The sequence below is a fragment of the Schistocerca piceifrons genome, chromosome 2 (assembly GCF_021461385.2).
Source record: "Schistocerca piceifrons isolate TAMUIC-IGC-003096 chromosome 2, iqSchPice1.1, whole genome shotgun sequence".
NCBI classification, from domain to species: domain Eukaryota; kingdom Metazoa; phylum Arthropoda; class Insecta; order Orthoptera; family Acrididae; genus Schistocerca; species Schistocerca piceifrons.
In genome coordinates, this window is record NC_060139.1 from 101,613,235 (window position 1) to 101,640,959 (window position 27,725).

General features: G+C 37.0%; 1 protein-coding gene and 1 non-coding gene across 2 annotated transcripts in view; both read right to left on the reverse strand.

Moving 5' to 3' along the window:
* LOC124777781 overlaps positions 1-27,725 on the reverse strand; it is a 196,115-nt gene that overhangs the window by 138,396 nt on the left and 29,994 nt on the right. The window lies entirely within an intron of this gene.
* LOC124778152 lies at positions 18,579-18,685 on the reverse strand. Its single transcript, XR_007015865.1, has one exon. It is a non-coding gene; the product is annotated as a U6 spliceosomal RNA (small nuclear RNA).

The window sequence follows — 27,725 nt, forward strand, 5'->3', positions numbered from 1 at the left end:
AACAGAAGTATGTATTTGAAACTCTTATGAAAGTAACAAATGATGAAACTGGAGGGATTTACTTCTTAGATGCACCTGGTGGTACAGGAAAAACTTTTTTGATTTCATTAATATTAGCAACAATTCGCTCACAAAATAAAATTGCACTTGCACTCGCTTCGTCGGGAATCGCAGCAACTTTGCTTGAAGGTGGTCGAACAGCCCATTCAGCACTAAAATTGCCATTAAATATGCAAAGCAATGAAACTCCAACCTGCAACGTTTCGAAGAACTCTGCAATGGCAAAGGTTTTGCAGCAATGTAAATTGATTGTTTGGGATGAATGCACGATGGCACATAAAAAATCTTTGGAGGCTTTAGACAGAACCTTAAAAGATCTACGGAGCAATAATAACCGATTTGGTGGTGCAATGATTTTATTAGCAGGAGATTTTCGTCAAACATTGCCAGTGATTCCACGATCAACGCCAGCTGATGAACTCAATGCATGTGTAAAGTCCTCCAATTTGTGGAAACATGTCAAAGTACTTCATTTAAGCAAGAATATGCGTGTCGAGTTGCGAAATGACCAATCTGGAAACATATTCTCTAAACAACTCATTGACATTGGTAATGGCAAATTTCCTATAGACATGTTGACTGGCTGCATTAACTTTCCTCAAAGTTTTTGTCAGTTAACTCGATCAAAAGATGAACTTATTCAGAAGGTGTTTCCAGATGTTTCTCAAAATTACAGAAACCATGATTGGTTGAGCGAACGAGCTATACTGGCTGCAAAAAACATAGATGTAAATGAATTAAATTTCAAAATTCAAGAACAAATTACAGGCGAATTGAGGATATATAAATCAGTTGATTCTGCTACTAATCAAGATGATGTAGTCAACTATCCACCGGAATTTTTAAACTCGCTGGATTTGCCAGGATTGCCACCTCACAATCTTCAATTAAAGGTTGGATCGGTGGTTATAATGTTGCGAAATATCAACCAACCGCGTCTTTGCAACGGTACACGGTTAGCGATAAAAAAATTACTAAACAATGTGATAGAAGCAACTATACTCAAAGGAAAGTATAAAGGAGAAGATGTTCTCATACCGCGCATCCCAATGATTCCGACTGATGTGCCATTTGAGTTTAAACGACTACAGTTTCCAGTGCGGCTTGCTTTTGCTATGACTATAAACAAGTCCCAGGGGCAATCATTAAGTGTTTGTGGTATTAATCTAGAAAACCCATGTTTCTCACATGGTCAATTGTATGTTGCCTGTTCCCGTGTTGGAAAACCATCAGATTTGTTTATCTATGCGCCAGGTAATCAAACAAAAAACATCGTATACCACAAAGCACTACAATGATAATAATAATAATAATTATGATTCACATGATTAACAATAAAGCGATTACTTACTTTTAAATCCTTATATATGTTTTATTTAATTATTTTTTATTCACAACGCCCTATCACCAGGGTGACGGTTCTGTTCAGGAGAATTTTTTTAAATACGTAGGCAAAAAAACTGCCATATTACAAATCTTTTTGACAGGACGAAGTCTGTCGGGTCAGCTAGTCTATAATATAAAAATGAATCGCAAAATGTGTTGGTAAGCGCATAACTCAACAACGCCTCGACCAATTTGGCCAAATCTTTTTTTAAAATGTTCGTTGAAGTTCAAGGATGGTTTTTACGGCGAGAAAAATTAGAATTATTGCTGGAAAAACCCTAAAAATAGCCCTTTTCTTTTTCCTATACAAATGATTTGTAACTAAAACGTAGTCAATTTGAGCTTTATTGCTATGGTATAAAGTTCATATTAAAATGAATCGCAAAATGTGTTGGTGAGCGCATAACTCAACAACGCCTCGACCAATTTGGCCAAATCTTTTTTTAAAATGTTCGTTGAAGTTCAAGGATGGTTTTAGAATTATTGCTGGAAAAACCCTAAAAATAGCCCTTTTCTTTTTCCTATACAAATGATTTGTAACTAAAACGTAGTCAATTTGAGCTTTATTGCTATGGTATAAAGTTCATATTAAATTACAAGCACTCACTGTTGTCTAAGCAATGTAGGTGTGTTCCTAACGTCAAAGATCATATCTATCAAAACAATGTGCGTGTGTGCGTTGGAGCACAGAATACATAGTTGGAGAAGTTTAATGTCGCGTTCCGAAACTCGCGTTTCTTTTGTATTAGTTTCGGCACGCGAGATAAAATGCATCAGTTTCCACGTCATTACATCAGTCAAACAAAAATCGCGTTACAATTCGTACGGCTTAAAAGGATTTGACTTCAAGTTATATAAAATTTAAAAAAAAAAAAAAAAAATTGTCTGTGACCTAATCTACTGAGTTTGCTTTTGTCAACTGATACACGAAACAAATTCGTGTTTTGTGCAGAGTGTTTACTTAGTTAGTGTTTGTTTAGTTCGTGATTAGTGAAAAACTAATTTATATTTGATATGCCTCCTATAAGACGAAGCAATTTAGGTAGAAGAACCAGAAATGCTACAAACCAAGCTAATTACCGATCTAATCGTACGGCACAAGAACGTGACGACGGAAATGAACGTGAAAGAATTCGGATATCACAAACGCGTGAAGCGCGAGCGCGACATTCAACTAATAATCGCGCAAGTTTGAATCGAGCTGCTTTCAGTTACGATGTGTCAATTGACTACAGTAACTACCAATGTGTTGTTATTGGTTCTATGAACTCGGTTTGCTCACACTGTAAGGCATTAAAATACAAAAACGAAGCCAATGGATTGTGTTGCGCAAATGGTAAAGTGAAATTGATACCATTGGACCCACCACCAGAACCATTGTACTCATTGGTTTCAGGAATAGGAACAGATTCTATACACTTTTTGACACATATCCAACAATATAACAATTGCGTTCAAATGACTTCATTTGGGGCAACAAATGTAGTTCGGGAAAATTTTATGCCAACTTTCAAGGTATGTATTATAGCAGTTACTCATAATTATTTTAGCGAACAAAATTTTCTGTCACAAAAGTTAAGATGTGTCACTAATCTTCAATTTCTTAATCACTTATATATCACTTAGTCATCATATTATATGGTGATTCAGTTTCAGTGACACTTTTATTATATTTTATATTTGATAGATATTAGTTCAAACTAAATATATACTTTTTAAGATCAAATATTATTTAAGTTTGATCACTGACAATCCATTAATTTATACCACACCATAATATTTTATTTTATTTACAGATACAAGGGCAAATATATCACAGAGCAGGTTCACTGTTACCAGTGTCAGATAGCGACAACAAATTCCTGCAAATTTATTTTATGGGCAATTCACCACAAGAAATTGATCTGCGTTGTGCACATAACAATTTAGTAAAGAGGTCTATTGTAGAACAATTACAAACTTTATTTCATCAACACAATCAATTGATTATATTGTTTAAAACTGCCCTGGATCTGATGCCATCCGATAATCACAAAATTGTAATCAGAGCTGATAAAACACCTGCAGGTCAACATACAAGACGTTTTAATGCACCAACTATTGATGAAGTTGCTATCGTTGTAGTTGGAGAAAACTTGGAATCCCGTGATATTGTTTTACATCGTCGGAATGATCAATTACAACGTATAAAGGAAACACACCGCTCATATGATGCACTGCAATATCCCATTATATTTTGGCAAGGTGAAGATGGCTACGATTTCTCAATAAAAATGATAAATCCCATTACAGGTAACTAAAATATTAATTTAGCTATGGCGATAATATCTCAGTCATTATATTATGTATTTTAATTTTATATTTGAATGTTATTAAAAGAAAATCTATTTACAGGTTCTGAAACCAACAAAAAAGTCAGTTCAATGAACTATTATTCATACCGCCTAATGATTCGGGAAAATGAAGAAAATCACATATTGAAATGTCGGCGATTATATCACAAATATGTTGTTGACATGTATGTAAAAATTGAAACGGAGAGATTAACATTCATCAGGTTGAATCAAACCAAACTCCGATCTGAAGAGTATATTCACCTTCGAGATGCGATTAATACTGATGGAAATGCACAGAATGTCGGTCGGATGACTATTCTTCCAGCAACATACATCGGAAGCCCTCGGCATATGCACGAATATGCTCAAGATGCCATGTCGTGTGTTCGTCATTATGGTACAGCAGATTTGTTCATCACATTTACATGCAATCCGCAATGGATAGAAATCAAGCAGGAGTTATTCCCTGGGCAATCACCCATTGATCGTCATGATATTACAGCCAGAGTCTTTAGACAAAAGTTGAAATCTTTAATGGATTTCATCGTAAAACATAATGTGTTTGGTGAGACACGCTGCTGGATGTATTCTGTGGAGTGGCAGAAACGAGGATTGCCACATGCACACATTTTGATTTGGTTGGTTGAAAAGATAAGGCCAAATGAAGTTGATGCAGTGATATCAGCTGAAATCCCTAATGTACAAGTAGATCCTGGATTGCATGAGGTAGTTATCAAAAACATGATACATGGTCCCTGTGGAACTCTTAATCAAAATTCACCGTGTATGATGGATGGTAAATGTTCAAAACGATATCCACGGACATTAATATCGGAAACAATTACTGGTAATGACGGTTATCCATTGTATCGTCGCAGATCGACAGCAGACAATGGAAAATCAACAATTGTCAAATTAAATCAACAAGATATTGAAATAGATAATCGTTGGATTGTTCCATATTCACCCATTTTATCAAAGACATTCAAAGCACACATCAACGTTGAATCTTGCCATTCAGTGAAATCTATTAAATACATTTGCAAATATGTAACCAAAGGGAGTGATATGGCTGTGATTGGAATTGGTGCAGAGAATTCCAATGATGAAGTTACCCAATACCAAATGGGCCGCTATGTCAGTAGTAATGAAGCAGTTTGGCGAATATTTTCTTTTCCTATTCATGAGAGACACCCTTCTGTTGTTCACTTAGCTGTGCATTTAGAAAATGGACAAAGAGTGTATTTTACAGCACAGAACACAGTACAAAGAGCTGCTCAGCCACCATCTACTACATTAACCAGTTTTTTTGAGACATGCCAAAACGATCATTTCGCACAAACATTGCTATATTCTGAAATGCCAAAATATTATACCTGGAATCAATCCTCAAGGAGATTTATACGACGGAAATAAGGAAAACCAGTTCCAGGATATACAGATGTATATTCCACCGATGCGATTGGCCGGATTTATTCAGTACATCCAAGCAATGATGAATGTTTTTATTTACGACTGCTATTAGTCAATGTACGTGGCCCAACATCATTCCAACAGTTACGAACTGTTCATGGTGAATTGTGTGGATCCTACAGAGAAGCCTGTCAACGTTTGCAATTGCTTGAAAATGACGCTCATTGGGAGCAAACTCTCAATGATGCTGTAATATCATCACACGCTCATCAAATACGAACATTGTTTTCTATAATCATATCTACATGCTTCCCATCAAACCCAATTGATTTGTGGATCAAGTACAAAGATTATATGTGTGATGATATTTTGTATCAAATACGGAATAGAATGGGAAATCCAAATATACAAATCAGTGAAGAAATTTACAATGAAGCATTGATTTCAATTGAGGACATGTGCTTGATAATGTCAAACAAACTATTAATTCAATTAGGCCTGACCGCGCCCAATCGTCCAATGCATGACGCTTTTAACCAAGAGTTGCATCGAGAAAAACTGTATGATCTCAACGCTTTGAAAGAATTAATTCAAACAAATCTTCCACTGTTAACTGAACAACAGAAGTATGTATTTGAAACTCTTATGAAAGTAACAAATGATGAAACTGGAGGGATTTACTTCTTAGATGCACCTGGTGGTACAGGAAAAACTTTTTTGATTTCATTAATATTAGCAACAATTCGCTCACAAAATAAAATTGCACTTGCACTCGCTTCATCGGGAATCGCAGCAACTTTGCTTGAAGGTGGTCGAACAGCCCATTCAGCACTAAAATTGCCATTAAATATGCAAAGCAATGAAACTCCAACCTGCAACGTTTCGAAGAACTCTGCAATGGCAAAGGTTTTGCAGCAATGTAAATTGATTGTTTGGGATGAATGCACGATGGCACATAAAAAATCTTTGGAGGCTTTAGACAGAACCTTAAAAGATCTACGGAGCAATAATAACCGATTTGGTGGTGCAATGATTTTATTAGCAGGAGATTTTCGTCAAACATTGCCAGTGATTCCACGATCAACGCCAGCTGATGAACTCAATGCATGTGTAAAGTCCTCCAATTTGTGGAAACATGTCAAAGTACTTCATTTAAGCAAGAATATGCGTGTCGAGTTGCGAAATGACCAATTTGGAAACATATTCTCTAAACAACTCATTGACATTGGTAATGGCAAATTTCCTATAGACATGTTGACTGGCTGCATTAACTTTCCTCAAAGTTTTTGTCAGTTAACTCGATCAAAAGATGAACTTATTCAGAAGGTGTTTCCAGATGTTTCTCAAAATTACAGAAACCATGATTGGTTGAGCGAACGAGCTATACTGGCTGCAAAAAACATAGATGTAAATGAATTAAATTTCAAAATTCAAGAACAAATTACAGGCGAATTGAGGATATATAAATCAGTTGATTCTGCTACTAATCAAGATGATGTAGTCAACTATCCACCGGAATTTTTAAACTCGCTGGATTTGCCAGGATTGCCACCTCACAATCTTCAATTAAAGGTTGGATCGGTGGTTATAATGTTGCGAAATATCAACCAACCGCGTCTTTGCAACGGTACACGGTTAGCGATAAAAAAATTACTAAACAATGTGACAGAAGCAACTATACTCAAAGGAAAGTATAAAGGAGAAGATGTTCTCATACCGCGCATCCCAATGATTCCGACTGATGTGCCATTTGAGTTTAAACGACTACAGTTTCCAGTGCGGCTTGCTTTTGCTATGACTATAAACAAGTCCCAGGGGCAATCATTAAGTGTTTGTGGTATTAATCTAGAAAATCCATGTTTCGCACATGGTCAATTGTATGTTGCCTGTTCCCGTGTTGGAAAACCATCAGATTTGTTTATCTATGCGCCAGGTAATCAAACAAAAAACATCGTATACCACAAAGCACTACAATGATAATAATAATAATAATTATGATTCACATGATTAACAATAAAGCGATTACTTACTTTTAAATCCTTATATATGTTTTATTTAATTATTTTTTATTCACAACGCCCTATCACCAGGGTGACGGTTCTGTTCAGGAGAATTTTTTTAAATACGTAGGCAAAAAAACTGCCATATTACAAATCTTTTTGACAGGACGAAGTCTGTCGGGTCAGCTAGTCTATAATATAAAAATGAATCGCAAAATGTGTTGGTAAGCGCATAACTCAACAACGCCTCGACCAATTTGGCCAAATCGTTTTTTAAAATGTTCGTTGAAGTTCAAGGATGGTTTTTACGGCGAGAAAAATTAGAATTATTGCTGGAAAAACCCTAAAAATAGCCCTTTTCTTTTTCCTATACAAATGATTTGTAACTAAAACGTAGTCAATTTGAGCTTTATTGCTATGGTATAAAGTTCATATTAAAATGAATCGCAAAATGTGTTGGTAAGCGCATAACTCAACAACGCCTCGACCAATTTGGCCAAATCTTTTTTTAAAATATTCGTTGAAGTTCAAGGATGGTTTTAGAATTATTGCTGGAAAAACCCTAAAAATAGCCCTTTTCTTTTTCCTATACAAATGATTTGTAACTAAAACGTAGTCAATTTGAGCTTTATTGCTATGGTATAAAGTTCATATTAAATTACAAGCACTCACTGTTGTCTAAGCAATGTAGGTGTGTTCCTAACGTCAAAGATCATATCTATCAAAACAATGTGCGTGTGTGCGTTGGAGCACAGAATACATAGTTGGAGAAGTTTAATGTCGCGTTCTGAAACTCGCGTTTCTTTTGTATTAGTTTCGGCACGCGAGATAAAATGCATCAGTTTCCACGTCATTACATCAGTCAAACAAAAATCGCGTTACAATTCGTACGGCTTAAAAGGATTTGACTTCAAGTCATATAAAATTTAAAAAAAAAAAAAAAAGTTGTCTGTGACCTAATCTACTGAGTTTGCTTTTGTCAACTGATACACGAAACAAATTCGTGTTTTGTGCAGAGTGTTTACTTAGTTAGTGTTTGTTTAGTTCGTGATTAGTGAAAAACTAATTTATATTTGATATGCCTCCTATAAGACGAAGCAATTTAGGTAGAAGAACCAGAAATGCTACAAACCAAGCTAATTACCGATCTAATCGTACGGCACAAGAACGTGACGACGGAAATGAACGTGAAAGAATTCGGATATCACAAACGCGTGAAGCGCGAGCGCGACATTCAACTAATAATCGCGCAAGTTTGAATCGAGCTGCTTTCAGTTACGATGTGTCAATTGACTACAGTAACTACCAATGTGTTGTTATTGGTTCTATGAACTCGGTTTGCTCACACTGTAAGGCATTAAAATACAAAAACGAAGCCAATGGATTGTGTTGCGCAAATGGTAAAGTGAAATTGATACCATTGGACCCACCACCAGAACCATTGTACTCATTGGTTTCAGGAATAGGAACAGATTCTATACACTTTTTGACACATATCCAACAATATAACAATTGCTTTCAAATGACTTCATTTGGGGCAACAAATGTAGTTCGGGAAAATTTTATGCCAACTTTCAAGGTATGTATTATAGCAGTTACTCATAATTATTTTAGCGAACAAAATTTTCTGTCACAAAAGTTAAGATGTGTCACTAATCTTCAATTTCTTAATCACTTATATATCACTTAGTCATCATATTATATGGTGATTCAGTTTCAGTGACACTTTTATTATATTTTATATTTGATAGATATTAGTTCAAACTAAATATATACTTTTTAAGATCAAATATTATTTAAGTTTGATCACTGACAATCCATTAATTTATACCACACCATAATATTTTATTTTATTTACAGATACAAGGGCAAATATATCACAGAGCAGGTTCACTGTTACCAGTGTCAGATAGCGACAACAAATTCCTGCAAATTTATTTTATGGGCAATTCACCACAAGAAATTGATCTGCGTTGTGCACATAACAATTTAGTAAAGAGGTCTATTGTAGAACAATTACAAACTTTATTTCATCAACACAATCAATTGATTATATTGTTTAAAACTGCCCTGGATCTGATGCCATCCGATAATCACAAAATTGTAATCAGAGCTGATAAAACACCTGCAGGTCAACATACAAGACGTTTTAATGCACCAACTATTGATGACGTTGCTATCGTTGTAGTTGGAGAAAACTTGGAATCCCGTGATATTGTTTTACATCGTCGGAATGATCAATTACAACGTATAAAGGAAACACACCGCTCATATGATGCACTGCAATATCCCATTATATTTTGGCAAGGTGAAGATGGCTACGATTTCTCAATAAAAATGATAAATCCCATTACAGGTAACTAAAATATTAATTTAGCTATGGCGATAATATCTCAGTCATTATATTATGTATTTTAATTTTATATTTGAATGTTATTAAAAGAAAATCTATTTACAGGTTCTGAAACCAACAAAAAAGTCAGTTCAATGAACTATTATTCATACCGCCTAATGATTCGGGAAAATGAAGAAAATCACATATTGAAATGTCGGCGATTATATCACAAATATGTTGTTGACATGTATGTAAAAATTGAAACGGAGAGATTAACATTCATCAGGTTGAATCAAACCAAACTCCGATCTGAAGAGTATATTCACCTTCGAGATGCGATTAATACTGATGGAAATGCACAGAATGTCGGTCGGATGACTATTCTTCCAGCAACATACATCGGAAGCCCTCGGCATATGCACGAATATGCTCAAGATGCCATGTCGTATGTTCGTCATTATGGTACAGCAGATTTGTTCATCACATTTACATGCAATCCGCAATGGATAGAAATCAAGCAGGAGTTATTCCCTGGGCAATCACCCATTGATCGTCATGATATTACAGCCAGAGTCTTTAGACAAAAGTTGAAATCTTTAATGGATTTCATCGTAAAACATAATGTGTTTGGTGAGACACGCTGCTGGATGTATTCTGTGGAGTGGCAGAAACGAGGATTGCCACATGCACACATTTTGATTTGGTTGGTTGAAAAGATAAGGCCAAATGAAGTTGATGCAGTGATATCAGCTGAAATCCCTAATGTACAAGTAGATCCTGGATTGCATGAGGTAGTTATCAAAAACATGATACATGGTCCCTGTGGAACTCTTAATCAAAATTCACCGTGTATGATGGATGGTAAATGTTCAAAACGATATCCACGGACATTAATATCGGAAACAATTACTGGTAATGACGGTTATCCATTGTATCGTCGCAGATCGACAGCAGACAATGGAAAATCAACAATTGTCAAATTAAATCAACAAGATATTGAAATAGATAATCGTTGGATTGTTCCATATTCACCCATTTTATCAAAGACATTCAAAGCACACATCAACGTTGAATCTTGCCATTCAGTGAAATCTATTAAATACATTTGCAAATATGTAACCAAAGGGAGTGATATGGCTGTGATTGGAATTGGTGCAGAGAATTCCAATGATGAAGTTACCCAATACCAAATGGGCCGCTATGTCAGTAGTAATGAAGCAGTTTGGCGAATATTTTCTTTTCCTATTCATGAGAGACACCCTTCTGTTGTTCACTTAGCTGTGCATTTAGAAAATGGACAAAGAGTGTATTTTACAGCACAGAACGCAGTACAAAGAGCTGCTCAGCCACCATCTACTACATTAACCAGTTTTTTTGAGACATGCCAAAACGATCATTTCGCACAAACATTGCTATATTCTGAAATGCCAAAATATTATACCTGGAATCAATCCTCAAGGAGATTTATACGATGGAAACAAGGAAAACCAGTTCCAGGATATACAGATGTATATTCCACCGATGCGATTGGCCGGATTTATTCAGTACATCCAAGCAATGATGAATGTTTTTATTTACGACTGCTATTAGTCAATGTACGTGGCCCAACATCATTCCAACAGTTACGAACTGTTCATGGTGAATTGTGTGGATCCTACAGAGAAGCCTGTCAACGTTTGCAATTGCTTGAAAATGACGCTCATTGGGAGCAAACTCTCAATGATGCTGTAATATCATCACACGCTCATCAAATACGAACATTGTTTTCTATAATCATATCTACATGCTTCCCATCAAACCCAATTGATTTGTGGATCAAGTACAAAGATTATATGTGTGATGATATTTTGTATCAAATACGGAATAGAATGGGAAATCCAAATATACAAATCAGTGAAGAAATTTACAATGAAGCATTGATTTCAATTGAGGACATGTGCTTGATAATGTCAAACAAACTATTAATTCAATTAGGCCTGACCGCGCCCAATCGTCCAATGCATGACGCTTTTAACCAAGAGTTGCATCGAGAAAAACTGTATGATCTCAACGCTTTGAAAGAATTAATTCAAACAAATCTTCCACTGTTAACTGAACAACAGAAGTATGTATTTGAAACTCTTATGAAAGTAACAAATGATGAAACTGGAGGGATTTACTTCTTAGATGCACCTGGTGGTACAGGAAAAACTTTTTTGATTTCATTAATATTAGCAACAATTCGCTCACAAAATAAAATTGCACTTGCACTCGCTTCGTCGGGAATCGCAGCAACTTTGCTTGAAGGTGGTCGAACAGCCCATTCAGCACTAAAATTGCCATTAAATATGCAAAGCAATGAAACTCCAACCTGCAACGTTTCGAAGAACTCTGCAATGGCAAAGGTTTTGCAGCAATGTAAATTGATTGTTTGGGATGAATGCACGATGGCACATAAAAAATCTTTGGAGGCTTTAGACAGAATCTTAAAAGATCTACGGAGCAATAATAACCGATTTGGTGGTGCAATGATTTTATTAGCAGGAGATTTTCGTCAAACATTGCCAGTGATTCCACGATCAACGCCAGCTGATGAACTCAATGCATGTGTAAAGTCCTCCAATTTGTGGAAACATGTCAAAGTACTTCATTTAAGCAAGAATATGCGTGTCGAGTTGCGAAATGACCAATCTGGAAACATATTCTCTAAACAACTCATTGACATTGGTAATGGCAAATTTCCTATAGACATGTTGACTGGCTGCATTAACTTTCCTCAAAGTTTTTGTCAGTTAACTCGATCAAAAGATGAACTTATTCAGAAGGTGTTTCCAGATGTTTCTCAAAATTACAGAAACCATGATTGGTTGAGCGAACGAGCTATACTGGCTGCAAAAAACATAGATGTAAATGAATTAAATTTCAAAATTCAAGAACAAATTACAGGCGAATTGAGGATATATAAATCAGTTGATTCTGCTACTAATCAAGATGATGTAGTCAACTATCCACCGGAATTTTTAAACTCGCTGGATTTGCCAGGATTGCCACCTCACAATCTTCAATTAAAGGTTGGATCGGTGGTTGTAATGTTGCGAAATATCAACCAACCGCGTCTTTGCAACGGTACACGGTTAGCGATAAAAAAATTACTAAACAATGTGATAGAAGCAACTATACTCAAAGGAAAGTATAAAGGAGAAGATGTTCTCATACCGCGCATCCCAATGATTCCGACTGATGTGCCATTTGAGTTTAAACGACTACAGTTTCCAGTGCGGCTTGCTTTTGCTATGACTATAAACAAGTCCCAGGGGCAATCATAAAGTGTTTGTGGTATTAATCTAGAAAACCCATGTTTCTCACATGGTCAATTGTATGTTGCCTGTTCCCATGTTGGAAAACCATCAGATTTGTTTATCTATGCGCCAGGTAATCAAACAAAAAACATCGTATACCACAAAGCACTACAATGATAATAATAATAATAATTATGATTCACATGATTAACAATAAAGCGATTACTTACTTTTAAATCCTTATATATGTTTTATTTAATTATTTTTTATTCACAACGCCCTATCACCAGGGTGACGGTTCTGTTCAGGAGAATTTTTTTAAATACGTAGGCAAAAAAACTGCCATATTACAAATCTTTTTGACAGGACGAAGTCTGTCGGGTCAGCTAGTGAACAATAATAATAGATTAGTAGTAGAAATAAAGTATATACAACATTAAAAATCCTTGATGGAGTACAAACATTTAGCAATTAACAGCTGCTTTAATTTTATTTTAAATATGTTTCCTTTTAACATTTTTATGGTATTTGGCAGTCTGTTGTAAAAAAATCTTCCAGCAGAAAATGGATTATGATTGGTTGCTTTTTTATTTCTAAATTTTATGTGGTAATCCTCTTATTTCCTTGTATTATAACTATGGATATCACTATTTATTATACTGTGCTCCATATTTTCTTTTTCAAACAGTATAATCCTTAGAACATATAATGAATACACTGTTAGTATATTATATTTAATAAAGAATTCTCTACAGGATTGACATTTACTAATATTTGCTGTTATCCTAACTGCTCTCTTCTGGGCTCTAAAAGCCCTATCCATGTGCCCCGCCCCAAATCTCAATACCGTATTGTAGGTGGGAGTGTATAATACCAAATAGATTTGTCTTAAGACTGGTGATGCTATTATGATAGAAAGGCGTTTAAGCAGTAGGTATTACACGAGATTTTTTTACACATGTAGCTGATGCGCTCCTTCCATGTAAGATGTTCATCAACTATAACACCCAGGAATTTATGTTTATCAATTGTTTCAATTGGTAACTCTGGCTCAGTATCCACTTGTCCTGATTTGTAATTTAACATAAACTCCATTAGAATTGTCTTTTCCTTATTTAATCCCAATTTATTTTTAGTCATACATTCTGTGATGAGGCTAGTGTTCTTCATATTATTTTGCACTGCTAGCTGTTTTGTAGGGTGTCAGCTTATGAAGGAGGTGTCGTCGGCATAATTCACAAGGTCTGCATTTTTTGGAATTATTATATCACTGATGTACATTCTCATACCCTCACAACATGGTTTCAGAAAGGGTAAATCTACAAAGTCAGCAATTGCCAGTCTAACAGAATACATTTTACAGTCCTTAGATGAGAAAACGGTTGTCTCTGCAATGTTTCTGGATCTTTCAAAGGCATTTGACACCACTGACCATGAAATGCTGATACAAAAATTAAGCAACTGTGGCTTTCGGGGGCAACCAGGTGAATGGATAAAATCATACTTGTGCAACCGCAAGCAGTATGTATCATTAGGAAACTCGTACCAATCAGAAACCAAATCCATCAAATATGAAGTGCCGCAGGGTTTGGTAATGGGGCCATTGTTATTTAATGTGTTTGTTAATGATATAGGTGTTGAGGAGGAAGAAAAGAAAATATTGTATGCTGATGACATGACAATACTAAATAGTGACCAAAATATGGAACAGCTTGAGAGAAAAGCATACATATCTGCAAATGTCACAGCTCAATGGCTGTTGGAAAATGAACTGGTTATAAATCTAAAAAAAGACTATGTATGCAGTGTTTAAAAACAAGGAAAAGGCTGTAGAGCTGTAGACATGGATTTAGAGGTTGATGGAACAAGGCTGGAAGAAGTAGAATCTGCTAGATTCTTAGGTATTCTTGTGGATAATGAACTGAAATGGAAAAAACATATTAATAATGTCTGTAAGAAACTGAGCTCTTTCATATTCTTAATGATGCAGCTATCACAGTATTCAGACAAGAACCTTCTGTGTACAGTGTATCACGGACTTTTCGAACCATACTTACAGTATGGAGTGACTGTGTGGGGAAACTCAAACAAACAAGAGACAAAATGAGTGTTCACATGACAAAAAAAAGCAATTAGGACCATTTTAAGAAGAAAGACCTCTGAAACGTGCAGGAACTGTTTCAAGAATTTAGGTATCTTAACCTTTTCATCGTTGTATATATACAAAACAATAATGTACATCACAAAAGGTAGTGAGGACTGGATTACAAATGCTAGTGTACACACCCACAATACAAGAAGAAAGAATGAAGTACGGAGCATACCCCACCGACTGGCAATGCTAGAAAAAGGACCCCAGTACTCTGGTATCAGACTACTAAGAAGTCTGCCCAAAAACCTGCAAGATAGTGTACTTCACAATGACTTTCCAAAGAAACTTAAAGACTATCTCATTGAAAAAGAGTTTTATAGTGTTGCAGAATACTTATGCCATTAAATTTGTATATATTGTTACTCATTATCAGTGATGTAAAAATGTAAGCTAAAGGTGTAGAAAAATAAGTAATAAGTGATAAAGAATGTTAATACTTTGACATGACCTATATTACACGTACATTTACTGTACACAATGTAATCTTACAGGATCAAATAAAATTCAATTCAATTCAATTCAATACATAATAAACAGAAAAGGCCCAATAATACTTCCCTGAGGGACTCCACAGTTAAGAATTTTATAAGATGATTTTACTGTTTGTATAAGTCCCCCGGTTGTATAATACAACTTAACACATTGTCTCCTGTCAGCAAGGTATGATCTTAACAATTCTAATGCCACTCCTCTGACCCCATAAGTTTCTAACTTATGTAGAAGAATGGAGTGATTTACAGTATCAAAAGCCTTAGATAGGTCTAGAAAAGTGCCAATAACTTTGTTTCCATCATCAAGTTCATTCAATACTACTTGAATAAATGTGGCTATAGCTGTTATTGTAGACTTACCCTTCCTGAAACCATGCTGAGAACTTTTTAATATATTGTACTTAAGAGAAAAATGATTCCATTTGATTTAGTCTTCATTTTTAATCCAGCCATTAAGAAAGGAAAAACAAAGAGATTTTTTCCTCTACATGAAGAGCCTTATCCATTCATATGCTTTACATCTCCTGTTAATGTGGAAATTCAACTATCTGATTGTACTGTCCATTTTGATAGACTGAAACCGTATCACGGGCAAACTCCGCTACCTCAACTGTTGCAAAAATTCAGTTGTACAGAAAATAAAGAAGATGACAAATCTGCCTCCAGCATGCCAAAGATATGGTGAGGTTCAAACATCCACATGTGTTAAGGTCAAACGATTGAAAATATTTCTTATTTGAATGTAAAGCATTGCTGCCTACTGTTCCATGAGCATTATGGTTTTAACTGTGAGTGCTAGTGTCCTGTCAATGTTGATTTGATTTGGAGATGCAATTTATTTCATTTGTTCTATTATAGATGATTTTCTGTGGTTACTGATTTCATTGTACTTTTGTATCATAAAGGAAATGATGCAGCAGCAGATGTTCAGTGAGAACATTGTGTGGTTGTTAGAATCAGTGTCATTTTTTGCTAAATAGAAAGAATAGTTTTGTAAGGTAAGGAGTTTTTATGAGTTGCTCTGTAGACATGTTACTTTATGCCATACTATAAGTAAATGTGCTAATTAGGATTGCAAAGTTACAAAAGTTTTGACTTTTCCTATGTATATTGTTTAAGCTACGAGAGCAAAGTGAATATCTAAGCAATAACTGGACCTGCAAAATACGCAATAACTGGGCCTGTAAAATTGAATTTTTACTAGTTTTACTAGTTTTAGAAGTTCAACTACACATTTTAAGATGAGTACCACAGTAGTGATGCAAGTTTCACTAACATGAAGATATATTTGTCACACTGTCATATATTAGCTCCTGCAAAAGGGAGCATGTGTTATGCATGCATTTGATGATGTTTACATAACAAACTACAATATCTATGTTTCCACTATCTGTTGCTAATAGATCAGTTTACCTGGTCAAATTTGCAATTTAACAATCTAATACTGTTCTATTAAAGCCTCACTGTTTGGGTCTACCATCTGTAAAGGGCACTAATGACCATTATGATAAGTGCCCTCACCCACAAATCATCATCACTACTACTATCTGTACAAGCACAACAAGGAAGTGAAGGCATTGGTGAGATCTACTGAAAATCAAGTTTGCAGCAATGAGTGAAATTCTCTTGACATGTGCCCATATGTTAATAACAGGAACTCATTTATGCAATGTATGTCACAGAAAGATCATTAATACAATTATTAAGTCAGACACATCACACATTTACTATATTTTTGTGACATTTGTAAAAGCAACTGTTGACACATGTCCAGGGTTTTCATTAGTACACATTAGTTGGAAGCAGTAATTCATGAAACAATAATGTTTGGAAGTTGTAAGTGCCTTCTGCAGACAATAAACACCTTACGTTGTAACACTTAAGCTGCAGCAAAGTCTACCCTCATACAAGGTATGACATCTAGACTCTTTGGCAGCAACTCTATTTGCAAGACGATACTGTTCTCTGTATGCAAAAGAGAGTGTTATGTGGGCACTATATCATGGCAGTTTTAGTTAGGGAGTGTTTTGAACTGCAGTTACATAGGATACCAGTAGAGGTCGGGCCTGAATTACACTGCCAACTGCAGCAAACAATTGCACAATAGCCACTACCAAATGCTTTGTGTACTCCAATTTGCTTTGTGCTGTGGATTGCTTGTTTTCTTTTCTCTTATTTTGAAATGAATGAAGAGACTAATCCTGGTGCATAAAGGGATTTGAATGCGACTCTCGCTACAAGAAAAGGAATCAATGTTCCCTATGACCATTCTGTCAGTTCTCCTTTCGTAGAAGCACAGAATGTGGTCATAGGATGGCAGCCCTTCAACAGGGAGGCGGGGCTTATTCCCTCACACCCCCGCTCTCCCCTCGGGCAGTCTAAGTTCTCAGTTGCTTATGGTCAAGGCCGAATGCCACGATGTACTGTCTGCATAGTATATACAACAAAGGTAAATCTTTGTCCTTCTGGTTTGCGATGAAGAGTGCAGTGTTTTGTATAACTGACTTCATAAAAGAGCTGTGAAGCTGGTTACACACTTTGTGTAACACTCAAAAGAATTTTACATTTCTCTGTGATGAAACAATAGCATCGCATTAGCTGGAGAATTCAAGAGAAATTTGCAAGCTATGAGAGATACTCCTTAAGATAGTTACGCTGCTCAAATGCCTGAGTGTTTGTGAGCATTTACAGGAGGACTGCTCAGCAGCCATAATGGCAAGGATGGCCACCATCCACCTCAACCAGTCACAGAACACTAGGTGAGAATGTGTGAGGCCAAATGCAGCCTCCCACCCAAAGTGCACAGATTACAGAAACTGAAATGAAATTTTTGCATAATATAGTTAACCAATTCACTGTCTGTCATACTGAATATTAATATGGTACACAAGAGGAGGCCCCCTCACAACTGTTGACTTTTACCTATGAATGGTTTAGAATCAAAACCCCAATATACAAGTACAGGAATAATTATTTATAACCTTGTACATAGTGAACTACTCATTAGTTGAATATTTTACCATTAATAAATCAAGCTAGGTTATTAAACTATGGGAAATCCAGACTGGAATGTAATAATGTTATAAAAATATAGTTGCTACTCAGAATCTCCACTATTTTTTTTTTTTTTTTTGTGGAACACTTCACGATTTTGCGTGTCATCCTTGCGCAGGGGCCATGTTAATCTTCTCTGTATCGTTCAAATTTTAGTATACGTACTGCCGAAGCGAGTACATTGGTGAGTAGCAGCTATCCTTTTCATAATATTGTTACAAACCTCTGGACTCATAGATGTATTTCACATCAACAACCGTTCTTACTACCAGAATTATTTTGCCCTGTGCCTTTCGGTTTTTCCCTCTGGTATATGATAGCCATTTTAATTTTAACTTGTATGCTATAACCCTCAGATATGGCAAGCTAGTCACGCCTTCAATATTTAAACATAGAAGTCCCTTCTTGATTTGAACCTCCATTGAGATCTCTAATGATTCAGAAAGAGGACAAGAATGATTATTTTGCAGTAAAACATGCAGTTCATTGTATACCAAACTTATTAATGTTTTGGTAAAGCCCAAGGTAGTAGTTCTCAGTCATTCCCCTGTCAATACAAGGGCTATCCCCCCCCCCCCCCCCCACACACACACACACTGGCAGTGTGGTCTATTTTTGATGAAGGCATTACTGGCCAAGAGCTTTATTTGTGACACTCTTTTTGTTGTACCCATCTGCAACTCAGCATTTCTGCTATATGGTGAGTAGCAACTTTCCTTTTTGTAATGTTGTTACATTCCACCCAGTATTTTCCATCATTTGAAATAAAACATTAACAATGTGAAACAAACCAAATGTTATTATATACATTTTAAAGGTACACTCTTCAGCTATTTTTCAGCGTAACCTCATTCAAATTGAGGCACTTATACCATTATGCAGTTCAGCGTCAGTATCAAAGCATTGTGTGGCAAGTCATGTCTTCATCACTGGGAAGAGATGTTAGTCACTCATTGCCAGATCTGGACTGCATGCTGGCTGATCAAAACACCTCCCATCCAAAACCCCATAGGACCTCTTGGATACAATTCGCTATGTGGAAGTGTGTTGTGAAAAAACCACACTTTTGTGCTAAGTTTTCCCTGACACTTGTTTCGTATCACCCACCTTAACTTTGTCAGTGTTTGATGATACTTCTATGAGTTACGGAATGAATTTTCACTCTGCAGCAGAGTGTGCGCTGGTATGAAACTTTCTGGCAGATTAAAACTGTTTGTCAGACCAACATTTGAACTCATGACTTTTGGCTTTTGCGGGCAAGTGCTCTGTAGAAAACTGCCAACTGCAATTGCTACCACTGTTTTATGAAGAGACTAATCCTGGTGCATAAAGGGATCTGAATGTGACACTCACCACAAGAAAAGGAATCAACGGTCCTGATGACCATTGTGTCACGGCTCCTTTTGTAGAAACACAGAACATGGACAAAAGCACTTCGAGAGGGAGCCGGGGCTTATTCCCCCCGCACTGCTCCTCTCCCCTTGGGCAGTCTAACAATATCCTTTCTTCGAGGAGTGCTAGCTCTGCGAGGTTTGCAGGAGAGTTTCTGCAAAGTCTGAAAGATAGGAGACGAGGTACTGGCAGAATTGAAGCTGTGAGGGTGGGTCATGAGTTGTGCTTGAGTGGCTCAATCGGTAGAGCACTTGCCCATGAAAGGCAAAGGTCCTGAGTTCGAGTCTTAGTCTGGCACACAGTTTTAATTTGCCAGGAAGTTTCGCTTCTCTAAGTTAATTGTCGTGCCACATTCAAGAAAATCAATGAGAATCATTCCCTTAAAGCCCCAAAACACAGTAGCCATGATCTTTCTTGCTGACAGTATTTGCAAACACTTCCTTGGTTTCTTGGGAGAATTTGTGTGTCCCCATTCTATCGACTACCTTTTTGTTTCACAATTGACGTGCTTCATCCACGTCTCATCCACGGTTACGATATGATTGATAACACTGTTACAAGTTTTCTCATAATCTTTGAGAAAGGTCAGTGCTGCAACCAACCTCTGTTTCTTGTTTTGTTCCATTAGTATTTTGGGAATCCACCTAGTACAAAATTTGAGGTAACCAAGCTTCTACACCACAATTTCATGCACCAAGCTCTGTGAAGTTTGGAGAATACGATATGAAAGCTCCTTAATTGTGAAACGGTGATTTTCATTAATTCTGTCATTGATTTTCATCACCGGTGCATCAGTCACAAGGCTACACCTACCACTGCAGTCCTCAATGTAAACATTGGTATGGCCATTTTTAAATCAATGCACCATTGCCTCACTCAGCTTTCACTCATCATTCCTTTTGCTTACCCACCACAAGGGTCATGATAGATTACAACTGGATTGCAGTTTTTTGCCAACAAAAAACTAATCACATAATGCACCTCACAAGTGGCAAGATTTTCTATTGCAGTACACATTTTAACATGCCACAAAAAGCAAAGCAGCAGAGACACAGACCACATGCTACTACTTCTGGAAGAGTACTAAGTGTAGGAATGTGATGGCACCAAGATGGCAGTTATAGCCCCATCCATGACCGCAATAGACTAAAATGTCTGTTTCTTTCTGGATAGCTCTTGTATGACAAAGACTAGGTGGAAAAGAATATCAGATACCAATTTGTCATAAGTAGCTGACATTTCCTGTTGGGTTCCATTCAGTCTCCCTGTCCTTGCAAAGGCATCTTTGGCAGAGGGGCACGTTCTAAACAAAGCCAGCCATTTTGGCATGTATCTTGCTCATAATCTGCTTGCATGTGGAGAGAGGCTAGTTTCAGATTTCTAATGGTAAACACTGATATCAGTTCACCAACGAGTATCAATTTACTATACTCCATTCATCATAAAAATAAACCTCATGTAAATATTACACTATGTATTTTTCCACGTTCACTGGAACCTCATTGGATTTCATTTCACGCAGAGCAGAAGCCAAGCTGCCCCGAGTACAGTCAAGTACGATAATGAGGATACGTTTTATGCTGTGCGTTATGCGTACATCAACTCAGCAATAATACAGGACCACAGCTTTACCGGCACATTTAACTTGGACAGCACTGGCCAGCCACCTAGTTGAGCTAACCTGCAGTGATGTGAACAGTTGTAGTTAAGACACAAATAAGAGACGAGCAGAGAAGATTGTAGCCTTGAATGTCATTTAATTTTTGATCAGAAGGAAATAATCGTAAAACTCAGATAATGTGCTTCTTAGGTGATCTGCTGGAAAACATAACATGCTCTCGATCTTAGCTAAAATAGTATTGTAATTAAAAACAAGAGTGATGAAAATTCCTGAGTTTAACAAGGGTAATCTTTCTGCATGAACTACATGTGGCATAAAAGCGCACTGCTGGGATTTCACCATGTAGTTAAATATTGAAGCCACTGAAGGGATTACAGTGAGTTGCCTGCTAACCTCCGAACATCTTCCAAAACAGACTCCGAGGAATCCAGTACATTTAAGTGCTGCTATATTGGTAATGAAGCAATCAGCAATAGAATCTCAAGCCATCAAAAAGTCCACATATCCTCCTCCTCTTTTGTGACGTGCTGTTCTGCATTTCGCCATCACTCAACAGTGACGTGTCACAAAGCTTGGTCCATTAGTTCCAGTACGTTTGCCAGCTTAAATGTCTTGTTATTTCTCGTAGCATATCCCTTAACTTGGCTCCAGATTAATTCCATTGGGATCAGATTGCAGTATTAAGGTGACAGTTAAAAAATGCAGGTTTCTAGACGCTTATCACTCTGGTTCATGTGAGACCATATCTGTTCTATAAAACAATGTGCATATTCATACAAAGAGTAGTTGATTTTTCATTTTTCTCAAAAAAATTCAATTGTGTGATGTTTTCTAAACTTCAAAATCATTAACAATCTTTTATAATATAGCAATAATTAAGAACGTGTATTTGCAATGAAAACCAGAATTCTGCATGCGATATGTAATTAGAAACTAGTAGATGTGCATTTTATTTGTAAAAATGATGGTTAAGTATGAGTTAACTACCACATTTTTTGGTAAATTTCATATTTAAATGATTTAGATATTCAAACCGAACAAAAAACACTGTAGATCACAACGGGTTTCGAACTGCAGCCATCTGTATATTATTAATCTACGATGTTACCAATTATGCTATGAATATAATGATGTTACCATCTCGTGTTTTTAGTATGCCATGTTTCTTGAAAAACATAAAACCTCATTTTTCTCTGTAATGTTGTGAAAAACATTAAGAACAACTTGTTTCTAGCCATTAACGGTGTTCCACGTGCGTGTTTCACTACGAAGCAGGAAGAAGTGTCATTCATTTTCCAGGTACATATGAACAGCGGGACAATCAGAGCACAAGTAGTGCTTACAGAGACAGTGACTGTACACGATTTTTGAAATAAAAATTACATAGCTCTAGTGTGATTCAGAGAAATGTCAATGGCTGTTAATACATCAAAATGTCTTAAAGTTTCATTTACAGTGACATAGTAATAAGATATCTAATACATAAGTTGGGCCTACTTCCAAGAGCAAAGCAACACAGTGTACGAGAGTTACCGCTGTTGAACAATAGTCGCATTTGTGTTTACATCAGGTTTATTCTTATGGTGAACGGAGTATAATATCTTTCAAAATTACAGTTCCTTCTTACATTCTAGTTCTGGCTCTGTCGTTGTCATTTTACAACTCAAAGGTCACTTGAAAACAGTACAATATGTGACAATAAATGTTTTGATCAAATCTGAAAAGACCTCCAAGAACTGAATTCTAGTACTTACACTCACAGGTATTTTATGACTTCATATTATGACCACTTATTCCCAATAATCTATAGATTCCATCTTCTAGTCTTTGATTATTCTTTGAATTAATAGTCCATTTTGGTGTGAAAGGTTTTTGCCTTACACAATTCAACTTGTGGTTCATTCATATCCCAGGACTAATTGGTGGAGTAATCTCTCATATTCCAATATCATAATTACATATGAAATCTCACTCTTCTAACAGTGAATGATACTTGCAATGAAGCTATGCTGGGCCCGCACCACAGCTGGGTCAGTGGTGGATACATACGGGGAGCACACAGGGCGACTCCCCCCCCCCCCATCCCCTCCCACCCCCGGCAGTGACGCCCGCACTGCCACCTGCGCCACCCCCGCCAGTCAGCCTGCACGCTATTCATCTATTTCTCTTGTCAGTCGACTCGACTGAATCAAGTTATCGATTAATTGTCCTTTCATATATAGCATGTGCATCCGCGTCATCGTTTTTTATACGTTTCTGTCTGGTACATTTTATACATTACTGGCTGGTGCATAGGTAGCTAACAAATACCTACGAGAAAAGTCGCAGCCATTCTAGTGACTTCAATACGTATTCTGTCTGGCATTTCTTCGAGAAAAATTGCGAATATTCTACTCTTTTCTTGTACAGAGAACCCTTCACTACATGGCGTTATAAATACGGACTTTTCACCAAACAGGAAGCTAGTTTACATTCAGAAGCAGAAATATTAAGACTGAAGAATGAGTAAGCAAAAAGTCCCAGTTGTTGCAAGTGCAAGTGTGAAGATTAGTGAAGAGTGAGAGTGATCAGTTAATTGTGAAGTATTAATAATAGTAATTCACAGAAATTCCTCGGTAAAAATATTGTTGCATGACTTGTAACAATATTTTTACTAATAACGTAACAATAGTTTCCTGTACCTAACTTGTAATACGAGTTAACTATTGATGCATATATGTCCAGCAATAGTGACTTTCGAGAAGATTCCTAAAAAAGCATTGTTACTATATAGGACCTCTATCAAATGCACTAGAAAGGAACGGAATCGACAATAAAAGTTCCACACCCATAAATTGCTGGATGACGTTATCATTGGAAACTTGCCCTTATATTATACGTCGTAATGTAGATATTGGCTTGTCGCTTTCACAGTAGGTGTTTGTTCACACTCCATAAATTTGGAAGTGAACATTCTGGCAGTGAATGTTCTCGAAACAACCGAGCCACATTTATAAGGGAAACAGAGTTGCTGCCAGGTAGTCACTTTGAAAGCTACAATCGTCATGGTAACTTAGAAGCGATAAAAAGTGAACAACCGCAATTACTGTCAGTTACAACAGACTTCAGTCAGTGTAGTGCTTAGTGATAATAGAAACGCAGACTGTGACTGTGTGCATTTTAGTGCTAAGTGCACTAGAATTGCATTTATAAGTCTGAATAAAGTGTTTATTCATGAATAATTGGTATCTAATTTACCTATGTCATAACAATATAATAAAATGGATCATAACCTAACTGCCCCCCCCCCCCCCCCATGAACCATAGACCTTGCCGTTGGTGGGGAGGCTTGCGTGCCTCAGCGACACAGATAGCCGTACCGTAGGTGCAACCACAACGGAAGGGTATCTGTTGAGAGGCCAGACAAACGTGTGGTTCCTGACGAGGGGCAGCAGCCTTTTCAGTAGTTGCAGGGGCAACAGTCTGGATGATTGACTGATCTGGCCTTGTAACATTAACCAAAACGGCCTTGCTGTGCTGGTACTGCGAACGGCTGAAAGCAAAGGGAAACAACGGTCGTAATTTTTCCCAAGGGCATGCAGATTTACCGTATGGATAAATGATGATGGCGTCCTCTTGGGCAAAATATTCCGGAGGTAAAATAGTCCCCCATTCGGATCTCCGGGCGGGGACTACTCAGAAGGACATTATTATCAGGAGAAGAAAACTGGCGTTCTACGGATCGGAGTGTGGAATGTCAGATCCCTTAATCGGGCAGGTAGATTAGAAAATTTAAAAAGGGAAATGGATAGGCTGAAGTTAGATATAGTGGGAATTAGTGAAGTTCGGTGGCCGGAGGAAAAGGACTTTTGGTCAGGTGAATACAGGGTTATAAATACAAAATCAAATAGGGGTAATGCAGGAGTAGGTTTAATAATGAATAAAAAAATAGGAGTTCGGGTAAGCTACTGCAAACAACATAGTGAACGCATTATTGTGGCCAAGATAGACACGAAGCCCACGCCTACAACAGTAGTACAAGTCTATATGCCAACTAGCTCTGCAGATGATGATGAAATTGAAGAAATGTATGATGAGATAAAAGAAATTATTCAGATAGTGAAGGGAGACGAAAATTTAATAGTCATGGGTGACTGGAATCCGATAGTAGGAAAAGGAAGAGAAGTAAACGTAGTAGGTGAATATAGATTGGGGGTAAGAAATCAAAGAGAAAGCCGCCTGGTAGAATTTTACACAGAGCACAACTTAATCATAGCTAACACTTGGTTCAAGAATCATAAGAGGAGGTTGTATACATGGAAGAAGCCTGGAGATACTGACAGGTTTCAGATAGATTATATAATGGTAATACAGAGATTTAGGAACCAGGTTTTAAATTGTCGGACATTTCCAGGGGCAGATGTGGATTCTGACCACAATCAATTGGTTATGAACTGTAGATTACAACTGAAGAAACTGCAAAAAGGTGGGAATTTGAGGAGATGGGACCTGGATAAACTGAAAGAACCAGAGGTTGTAGAGAGTTTCAGGAAGAGCATAAAGGAACAATTGACAAGAATGGGAGAAAGAAATACAGTAGAAGAATGGATAGCTTTGAGGGATGAAGTGGTGAAGGCAGCAGAGGATCAAGTAGGTAAAAAGACGAGGGCTACTAGAAATCCTTGGGTGACAGAAGAAATACTGCATTTCATTGATGAAAGGAGAAAATATAAAAATGCAGTAAATGAAGCAGGCAAAAAGGAATACAAATGTCTCAAAAATGAGATCGACAGGAAGTGCAAAATGGCTAAGCAGGCATGGCTAAAGGACATATGTACGGATGTAGAGGCTTACCTCACTAGGGGTAAGATAGATACTGCTAACAGGAAAACTAAAGAGACCTTTGGAGAAAAGAGAACCACTTGTATGAATATCAAGGGCTCAGATGGAAACCCAGTTCTAAGCAAAGAAGGGAAAGCAGAAGGGTGGAAGGAGTATATAGAGGGACTATACAAGGGCGATGTTCTTGAGGACAATATTATGGAAATGGAAGAGGATGTACATGAAGATGAAATAGGAGATATGATACTGCGTGAAGAATTTGATAGTGCAATGAAAGACCTAAGTCGAAACAAGGCCCTGTGAGTAGACAACATTCCATCAGAACTAATGACAGCCTTGGGAGAGTCAGTCCTGACAAAAAACTACCATCTGGTGAGCAAAATGTATGAGACAGGCGAAATACCCTCAGACTTTAAGAAGAATATAATAATTCCAATCCCAAAGAAAGCAGGCGTTGACAGATGTGAAAATTACCGAACTATCAGTTTAATAAGTCACGGCTGCAAAATACTAACACGAATTCTGTACAGATGAATGGAAAAAGTGGTAGAAGCCGACCTTGGGGAAGATCAGTTTGGATTCCGTAGAAATATGGGAACACGTGAGGCAATACTGACCCTACGACTTATCTAAAAAGAAAGATTAGGAAAAGGCAAACCTACGTTTCTAGCATTTGTAGACTAGGAGAAAGCTTTTGACAATGTTGACCGGAACAATCTCTTTCAAATTCTGAAGGTGGCAGGGGTAAAACACAGGGAGTGAAAGGCTATGTACAATTTGTACAGAAACCAGATGGCAGTCATAAGAGTTGAGGGACATGAAAGGGAAGCAGTGGTTGGGAAGGGAGTGAGACAGGGTTGTAGCCTGTCCCTGATGTTATTCAATCTGTGTGTTGAGCAAGCAGTAAAGGAAACAAAAGAAAAATTCGGAGTAGGTATTAAAATCCATGGAGAAGAAATAAAAACTTTGTGGTTCCCCGATGACATTATAATTCTGTCAGAGACAGCAATGGACTTGGAAGAGCAGCTGAACGGAATGGACTGTCTCTTGAAGGGAGGATATAATATGAACATCAACAAAAGCAAAACGAGGATAATGGAATGTAGTCGAATTAAGTCGGGTGATGCTGAGCGAATTAGATTAGGAAATGAGACACTTAAAATAGTAAAGGAGTTTTGCTATTTGGGAAGCAAAGTAACTGATGATGGTCGAAGTGGAGAGGATATAAAATGTAGACTGGCAATGGCAAGGAAAGCGTTTCTGAAGAAGAGAAATTTGTTAACATCAAGTATAGATTTAAATGTCAGGAAGTCGTTTCTGAAAGTATTTGTATGGAGTGTAGCCATGTATGGAAGTGAAACATGGACGATAAATAGTTTAGACAAG